This window comes from Fulmarus glacialis, unplaced genomic scaffold, assembly GCF_000690835.1.
Source record: "Fulmarus glacialis isolate BGI_N327 unplaced genomic scaffold, ASM69083v1 scaffold42746, whole genome shotgun sequence".
Taxonomy (NCBI): Eukaryota; Metazoa; Chordata; class Aves; order Procellariiformes; family Procellariidae; genus Fulmarus; species Fulmarus glacialis.
In genome coordinates, this window is record NW_009217026.1 from 31,372 (window position 1) to 40,807 (window position 9,436).

General features: G+C 38.2%; 1 pseudogene across 1 annotated transcript; it reads left to right on the top strand.

The window, feature by feature from the left end:
* The first annotated feature begins 8,528 nt into the window (after positions 1 to 8,528).
* Positions 8,529 to 9,209, top strand: LOC104078036 (annotated as a pseudogene). The gene has a single exon (XR_683530.1). The product of XR_683530.1 is annotated as a chromodomain Y-like protein pseudogene (transcript).
* Positions 9,210 to 9,436: the final 227 nt, after the last annotated feature.

Below are 9,436 nucleotides of genomic sequence, written 5' to 3' on the forward strand. Positions count from 1 at the left end.
CTTAATTATGACCTGGAATTGTTTAGTGTGTTTTTCTGTATTTGAAAACAAAAATGGAGTCATGGTCTTGTATCCAGAAGCTTGAATTATGTCTTGCTAAAATAAGCTTTTGGTGCAAGGGTGAGAGGAGCCTGGTAGGAGGCCGTAAATGCGTATTATGCCTTCTGGGATGCAGTGATTCCAAAGAAGGCTGTCGCTACTATCTTTATTTAGGACAAGCACCTCAGGACCTCTAAGAGAAAAAAGGAAGAAGAGAGTGCTACTGAATAAGCTTCTAAGAGCTTCTGTGAGGTCTGGTGTCCCTTCTTACTGAGGTTTGGTCAAGTGATCTACAGTAGCAGACTCATGTCATTGTCCCTTCTGCAAGCAGTAGGCTGCTGAAAAGCCTCGTTTGGTTTTGGTAGATAGAAGTGTTATTGTAGAATTAAGTGGCATTTGATAAATTAAGTACAGCATACCAAGTTACCTCTTCAACTGTCCTGTGATTTTCTTGCTCTTCTTTCTTGTTACAGTTCCTCTTTCTGAAGTTTGCTTAGCCATGAAGAAGTGTTCTCTAACATATTTGGAGTGTGGTTTTGCTGTGACCTACTCTCTCCTTAAGACACTCTTTTTAGATAAAATACTCTGTATCTTTATCAGTCATTTGCCTTTATAGAGTCTCTGTAATTGAGCACTGTTGAAGATTCAGTTTCTTCTGCTTTGAAAGCAAAAGTCTTGATGCTTAATGTTGACGAACTCTTCATCTGCTACTCTGTATTATTCTAGCTGAAGGATAAAGTGACAATATTTCTCTTGGCCTTATACATTAAGTAAATAGTAGTCAAGCTCTTGAGGCTCTTACTGTGAGGTAGCTTTAATTTATTACTGCATTTTCCCAAATTATCACATCCCAAAACATGACTATCTTTGGGTGAGAGTTTTGTCTTTCATGTTGCCAATAATAAATATACATTTCAGTTTTCTGTATTTTTTCTTTGGGATAGTGTTGGTTGTGCCAAGTTTGGGACCTGCACCTTTCATGACTGCAGTAGAAAGATACCAGCAGTGGAATTTGACAAGTGCAGATGGAGTATTTACCTCTGGGGAAAAAAAAATCTAGGATTTGATTCCTGGGATATAGCTTTTACAAAGGAATTGACTATGTGAAGAATTTCCCTTGGAATTCTATGTGTGGGTGATGCTGAGATCCTCTAGTAACTAGTGATGAGAAACATTTTGATAACTTTATGAGAATAACACAGTATTACTTAAGTAATAGCTTTGACTGTCCAGAATGCGTATCTTAAATCAAATGCTAGTAGTTTTTAATAGTTTCTTCTGATTAGGGCCATTTCCATTTAAGAAGAAAAACCTATTTAATGCTTCTTGTTCTTGTTTCAAAAGGAGGAAAACAGTGCATGTTTGGTAAGAATACATTGTTGCAGGCTTTTTTTTATATTCAGTGTTCGTACTGAATATATATATTAACAACTTTTCATTCTGCTGTTGTGCAAAATAGAAAATTTATAAGACTGTCTCATCTCTTCGTAAATAAAAGGTTAGAACTGTTATGAAAAGTGAGTTGATGAGAGTAAGATTTTCTATTTTTGCAATAGCTAGATAACTATAGTTAGGGTAAGGCAGTTGATAAATTCTGCAGTAGGCTGTAACTTGCACCACAACTTGCTGTGATTATTTCTGTGTAAATTGTATCTGGAAAGATCCGTGATGCTGACATTTTAGCCTCAGTCATCAGTGGTGACTTGTGAGGAAGTAAATCTCAGACAAGCTGTTTCTCCAGTAAGTTAATTCTCTAAAGCAGAGTGACTGTGTCACAGGCTCTCCTTCCCCACCAGTTTCCCTGGTGTCCTCTATGGAAAAGGCTTCCTACGATCTTTTTTTCTGATTGCGAACTGTATTTTTCAATAGATCATAAAGGAGCTGCAGGTACAGTGATACTCAGTTTGCTGAGTGTAAGTACAGGGCATAAAACTTCCTAAAGTGCCTTTTCAGGAGGTGCCAGGCATGGCACGTGCCACATCTGTGATTCCCTAGAACCATTGGTATTGATGAGAATGTGGTAATTAAATTATTTTGTCTATTGTCTTTGTTAAGACTATGGAAGGATATAAATCATAAAGTTAATGACAAATTATGAGCTTGACTGAGACAATTGTATTTTTATGGGCAACTTGATTAGAAATTTATACAGAGGGTGAATTAAAACTTTAATTATGATCTGCAGGCCAGTATATTAATTGAATGTTGCGGATAGCCACAAAGTTAGCTCTTGCATGACTTGTGTCCAGGAATCCTAGTAGAATGGACAGTCTTTGACTGAAATAAAGCTTGGGAAAAAGAGAAATCTTAATATTTGTTTTAGCACGGTTATTTAATTTTTGGAAGGAGGGTTGATATACAGATTGCACTGCTAGCATGAAGGACCACTGGAAGTGTATTAGCCCTTTATGTGACTCCTGTTCATAGACATGAATGTGTTCCAACTTCACTGCTTCCTCAGGCGGAGGCTGGGAGTGGCTGTGGATTGTAAAGCGATGATCCTGTATGAACTCATCCTGCTGGTCCTGATCGCCAGAGGGCAGCTGAGTGGGTGAATTCTGTATTGGCAGGCCTTGGGCCAGATCAGGTATCATCCCTCATCCCAGAGCTGTCACAAAAGTAACACGAAAGCTGTATCATCTGCTGTAGCTAATTTGACAGAAAGGCAATAATCTGCCCACATCTGATCCGCACTTATTTTGTACAGCTCTGGCTTCCAGAACAATATGTATGTAATACAGTCGTCACCATAGCCAGAGAGTCCTGTACTGTATAGCCATTCCGGCCAGTCGTGCCATAAGGATGCAGCGGCTCAGTTTACAACAGTTCATCGACTGTTAATCCAATCACTCTGTCCTGCTAATCAAATCAGTCAGCTCCAGGAGCATGTGGCAGCAGGCTTACGTTCGCTCCCAGGCTAATATGAATGGAGTAACATGGAGCTGCAGTCAAGATGAATTCTAGGATTTATACGGTATCCTAGTGTAATTTTTTAATGATGTTATTTGAACTTAAACCATACAATACTATGGTTTTGGTATTCTGAACTATGCGTGTTAAGCTGCTGGTGCTAACTGCAGTGAGCAATGCTCTGAGCTGGCATTAAGTCATGCTATTGGAAATTATGTATTTTCCAATCAAATGTGTACACTGGAGATTTTAGTGCACATTTTGCAGACCTTCAGGTGTATTTTGACATCCTCATCAAATTTGTTTTTGAATAACTGTCTTCCCAAAACTACTTTCTCCTTTTACTTTAAGCAAAACTTGGCACTTAACTGTTTTCATGTGTTGTATGTTGCTATATATTAGTTGCATTTTTTAATGTAGAATGCATTTATTTTATTTACGATAAGAAGTATTTGAATACTGTTTATCATTGACTTCTGCAAGATTTTAATAAATAGAGGATATAGTCATTCATAAACAGTGCTGATTGCTTATGGATGATCATGTAGGTCCTGTTTGTACATGGAACAGTTTCCAATTTAACCAAGGGTGACTGTTCACATGTAGCACATACATGTGTGCAAGACTTGTATTTATTCTAGCTTCAGTCTCTGAATTGGAGAATGTCTACAGTAGTCATTTGGCTCAATTGGAGAAAATCAACAGAGTGAAGCAGTTGGTGCTGTGACCCCCACCTCTACATATTCTGCTGTGCAGCACTTTTATTTTGGACTAGATTTAGTGGAGCCTCTCAGGATCAAATATCCATGCCACAACATGTGTTGAAACTGTTCAGAGCTGTTATTTGCTTGGACCTGTGTGCCCCCTTAGGGGTTGAAGCATGACCGATAACACCATTGCATTGGTACATTTCCATTTCCAGTTTATATTTCTCCATAAAGAATCCACATCATGTATGTGAAAACTGGTCTGTGAAGAAAACCATTGCATAGTAAGCGGGAATAGTGTGGAGGGAAGAAGGATTTGCTTTTAAATTGCACTATTGCTCTGAACCAAATACTAATGTAAACATAGCCTTCAGCTAACAGACAAGGCCTTCTCCTATATTTTACAAACAGATAGAATATGAGGTCAAATAGCTTGTATTCTGTTAACTTTAAATTAATTTAGTCTGACGTGAATGTGAGGACAGAGAGGAACATGATGGGAATGGAAAAAGGAAGCGCTCATTGAATATTTACATGCCTACTTACATGTTTATTTTGCTCATTCTATTTTTTGTTGCCCCTGCTCCGATAGCTGTACCTTTAGTTTAATGTCTTGAAATCTTCTATTAAAGTATGATCTTTATATATATATATAAAACATATATATATACCTACACACACACACAGAGTATGCCTTATATAGAGTTTACAAATGTGCCTAAATTACAATGCTTTGGACTGAGAACATCCTTTTGAATTTCATGCTTACTTTTATTGACCTGATCTAAAGATCTTTCATCGTGGATTAAGATTGCGTGTCCTTCTTCTGACCACAGCAGAACGAAGAGGTTACTGTACCTGTCCTGCCCATACGTGTTTGTTGTCCTCTGCTGAAAGTTGCAGTCCTCTTAGATGTGTCAGAAAATACCGCATATGTGGCTGCTCTCCAAACCAGTTATTTCAGGATGCCTACATTAGCTCAGGTATTCTTAATATCTAAACCAGGTCACTTTGACAGAACTACGTTAGGGAATAATTACACAAGAAGTTGTGCTGACAGATGGGGAGGAGCTGTTGTCTCTGAGCACAGGACAGGGAGGAGCAGTTGCAGTGTTGCCGTTTTCACCTGGTGCAGCTGTAGCCAAACAGCACTTTGGCCTGCAACCTTACCTTGTTCTTGTCCATTTTTGGAAAAAGCGTAAATGCAGTATATTTTGCTAGTAAAAGCAATTAAAATCAAAGTATCTGCTTCCTCAGGGAGAGAAAGCAAACATGAACCCATTCTCACCACATTCATGGAAGGAAGGGAAATTTACCATTTTACAAATGGGAAATCTCAGATATAATTATGGTGTGTGGGGTTGTAATTTGGGCACTCCACTGTTGGGTTATACCTCTAGCAGTGCATTGTTTTTCTGACAGTTTTTCTGCTGGCTGAGTTTTTGAGTGTCATTGATCAGTACTCCACGTGGGGAAAGTGATAACTTAGCATGCTAAAATAAACTGGGAGATGTTATCTTTTGCCACCCAGATAGTTTGCCTGATAACTTTCCCTCACGCTTGTTTTATCTTTCTTTTTTATATAATTTTCCATTTTGTTTTGATTCTTCTACAACACTTGAAAACTAACCATTAGCAGCAAATCCTGTCAGCACAGAACCTTTTAATTACTAAAAATAAATATTACCTCATGGCAGAAGGTATTGGACACTGTGGAAATGGTAGTTGGCATGAAGTAGTTGTCGCCAGCATTTCTGGTGTGATTATGGCAAAGGATGTGGTCTTGCTCTTCCCCTGGTGCTTAGAGGCACTCTGCCAGTTTTTGACTCTCTGAACTAACTCGGCATGAGATCAGAAAAGCGCCCGCTCAGCTCCAGGGTAACAATAGCGGGGGGAGAAGCGATACTGTCTGTGTGGATGTTACCTAGCTGTTCCAACAGGTTAGCTGTATCATCAAACCGCACCGTAACTGATGTGTCAGGAAGTAGGAACGTAGACTTTTTTCCCCACCCAGTTATATTCTTTTTTTTCATTTTAATATTGGGATCTAAGTCATTAGTATCTTCTAACGTAAGACTTTGAGGTGTCTCGCATTGTATTTCATGTCATGTCACCACTGTATACCAAAGTAGAAATGGATGACTTGGACAAGCTTTCTTTTTCAGTAGCAAGAGTTTGTTGTCTCTGGTTTTGCCATGAGAGAGTTTAAATAAGCCACTAGTTCAGGATGGATATTCCTATTCCTGTTCCATACTCAAACCCTGTGTGCATTGCGGAAGCATTCCAGTTTCCTCTTCCCAAATCTGAATGAGAAACACTTGAGTAGCTGTTATCATCAGCAAAAGTATTGAGGCAGAATATTCCTGAGCAGTTTTTCGAGTGGTCCTAGGGGAGATAGACTAATCAAGCTGAGGCAATCCAAAAAGTCCCTCACTAAAGCTCTGAAGCTACATGATAAATTGTGTATCACAGGTTAATTGCTGTAATTTTTGTGTTGTAAATAAAACAGAAGTAAGATGTTAGGAAACAAATCTCCTTTTAATCAAAAAGAGCAATGTCAAAGTAGGTTTTGTTGCCGGCTTGGACAATACAGCTAAATATAACGGTTTTCTTTATGCATTTCTGTTTGCTTTATAAATCATCAAGTTAGGAATGGATTTTTGCATCATCTGTTATCTCTGCAAGGTATCTGGTTTTTTGGATGAGAGGGATGGCTTCCTACTTGAAAAGGGCATGTCCTTAATGGGTGGCCTTTCAGTATTTCAAGACGTTGGTAGAACTTTCTGCCCAGTAATCAGTGCTGTTTGTTATGAAGATTTCCTGCTAGAAAATAAAAATACTTTTCTAGTAGTAGAGATCTTTCTCTGAGAATCATATTTTTGAAATTATTTTAGCAGGTTGAAAGAGGGAGAGAGGATAAGCAAGACTCTTGCAGTAACTGCTTTTTTGACAATATATCAAGTTTGATTCATGAGTTTGTTTTTATTTTTTAATTTAACAGTTCTGGCTTCATAATTGAAGGTCTTTTTACTCAGTCTCTACTAAAAAAATTTTGAAGGCATATTTCTCCATAATGACTTTCTTATTTGGGGTAGCACTTTTGTTAAGATGTTGTTAAATATAGTCTCATCGAAAAATAATAGTTTCGTTTTTCTAGCTGTATGGTTTTTTAAGTCCAGTAACTTTACTAAAAAGTGAAATAACCAGAATAAAAATAGTTTCAATGTATTTTAACATTTTAAATAATATTTGGACAATTTATATTGCATTACTCTCTATAAAAGGTATTGAATAGTACAACTGAGTAACAAGGTAAAGGTGAAGCTAGTGTGACAGTTTGTGTTTAGTTTTTATTTGTGTGGTGGTGTTTTGGGTTTTTTTTTGTTTTTTTAAGACCTTTGCAAACAGAGCTATGCAACATCCTAATGACAGGACAGCATACTACAACACCTGCAGGGTATCACATGAAGTTCTAGGATGTGTAGTTACATTGCTGCTGAAATTATAATAATAGTAATCATTTAACCTCACTGTTGAAAACCAGGCAGTACATTATGATAACATGCTACATATAAAACTGAGGTGCACTCTTAAGAGAATCTGTTGTCAACAGTCGTATGATTTGGTAATGACGTACATACCTGTGTTCTCCTTCCATCCTTCCAAACTGTTCTGTAGACATTCCGTTTGGTTAAATGCCACTCCAGTAAATGTTACTGGTCTTCAGAGATTCTTCTAGGTATGTTTGATCTTAGCTTACATGCGTGGTCTTTGTTCATGAGGGGCTAAGCCCTAGGGCTAGTAGTTAATAAATGGTAGTCCCATCCCATTCCCGCCCTGCCCTCCCCGCTTTATTTTTTTAAATAATCAAAAGGAAGATAAAAATGGGGAAGAAAGCTGTATTGGTCCCATAACTGAAATGAAGTGGGCTGGAGGATTTACCAGAAGGAGCAGCCTGGGTAGGAAAAATGAAATAAAAAGGGGAAATCCCGAGACTAGCCTTGCACTTACGTCTCTTTTTCTGTAAAAGACTTCCCTTTCTGCGGGACTAGCACGACTGGCATGAGTTTTGGTACGAGGCATGAGCCCCTTGTCCCTGCAGCTGCTGCTGTCTGCCCTGTCTGCTTTACCCCGGTGCCTGAATTCCTCTAGCCTGTGGGTCCCACGTGCAGTCGTAGCATGTGCATGCTTAATACTTGTGACATACCATCTCTATTTGCAGATAAGTGAGGCATGGTAATTTGTTCAAGTATGTGTATCAAAGACTCTGGCCAAAACAAGTTCTCTGTTTTCACAAGAAGAACAGCCTCTAAAAAAAAATCTTCTGTATTTGCCCCAATTTCTGAGTTGTACCATATTTTCCCTGGTGACTAAAGGATAGCTCACTATAAGTAAGAGATTCTCGCATATGCCTTATTCTAAGCAAGCAAATTATTCACACAGTATCGAACTGATAAGTTTTGTAAGGTAAACACACTGTGTTTATACAGCATATTTAAACACGATGTCTATATTCAGAGAGGGAAATCCTATCCACGCTGACGTTGGTGTCAAAACTTCACTGGGGCCAGCGCTGATTTTCAACTGTAATATGTCATATTCAGATTCCTGTGCATGCAAAATACTTACTTACTGAAGAACAATTTTGATATTTTAGAATGTCTTTTATGAGGTGGAAGCAACAATCTGAAGTTTAAAGAGAGGAATCTCCAGTCAGCAGTGAAAGACTGTAAGCTATAAAGCTACAATACAGAATTACAGAACTACAAGAGTATTTTTAAATCTATCTACACTTAACAAATTATTTGCATGCAAGTTGCTCACTTGAGTTGTATATCTGCCTATGTCTAATGTTTCATTTTCCTTTTTAACAGGTAGAGAGAATTGTTGACAAGAGGAAAAACAAGAAGGGAAAAACAGAGTATTTGGTGCGATGGAAAGGATATGACAGTGAAGATGATACTTGGGAGCCAGAACAGCACCTTGTTAATTGTGAGGAATATATACATGAATTTAACAGACGCCACAATGAAAAGCAGAAAGAAAGCACATTAACCAGGACAAACAGGACCTCTCCAAATAATGCCAGAAAACAAATTTCTAGATCTACCAATAGTTCTTTTTCAAAGACATCCACTAAATCTTTAGTTATGGGTAAAGACCATGAGTCAAAAAATAATCAACTCTTTTCTGCCACCCAAAAGTTCCGGAAAAACAATTCACCATCTCTTTCTGGAAGGAAAAATATGGACCTTGCAAAATCAGGTATTAAAATCCTGGTGCCCAAAAGTCCAATTAAGAGCCGGACAACAGTTGATGGCTTCCAGAATGAAAGCCCGGATAAAATGGACCATATAGAGCAGGATCAAGAAGACTCTGTAGCACCAGAAGTAGCAGCAGAAAAACCGGTGGGAGCTTTATTAGGACCTGGTGCAGAGCGTGCAAGGATGGGGAGTCGACCAAGGATACATCCATTAGTGCCACAATTGCCAGTGCCAGTAACAGCCACAATTGCATCAGCATTAACAATAAATGGAAAAGGTATGTGTACAAGTTGGTCATTTTTGTGTACATTTTTCTTTTGAGTGATCTTTTTTGCCATTGAGATGCAAACAAATTACCCACTCTGTTTCAGCTATGTTAAATCAAGTCTGGATAACTTCACAACTTTATTTTACATAACTATATGACTGCAAAGCCATTTTGAATTTTGCCAGCGTTTGCTTTCCTCGCAGAGATTCATTGGTGTTTGTGTTTTCAGAATCACCATAAGATACATC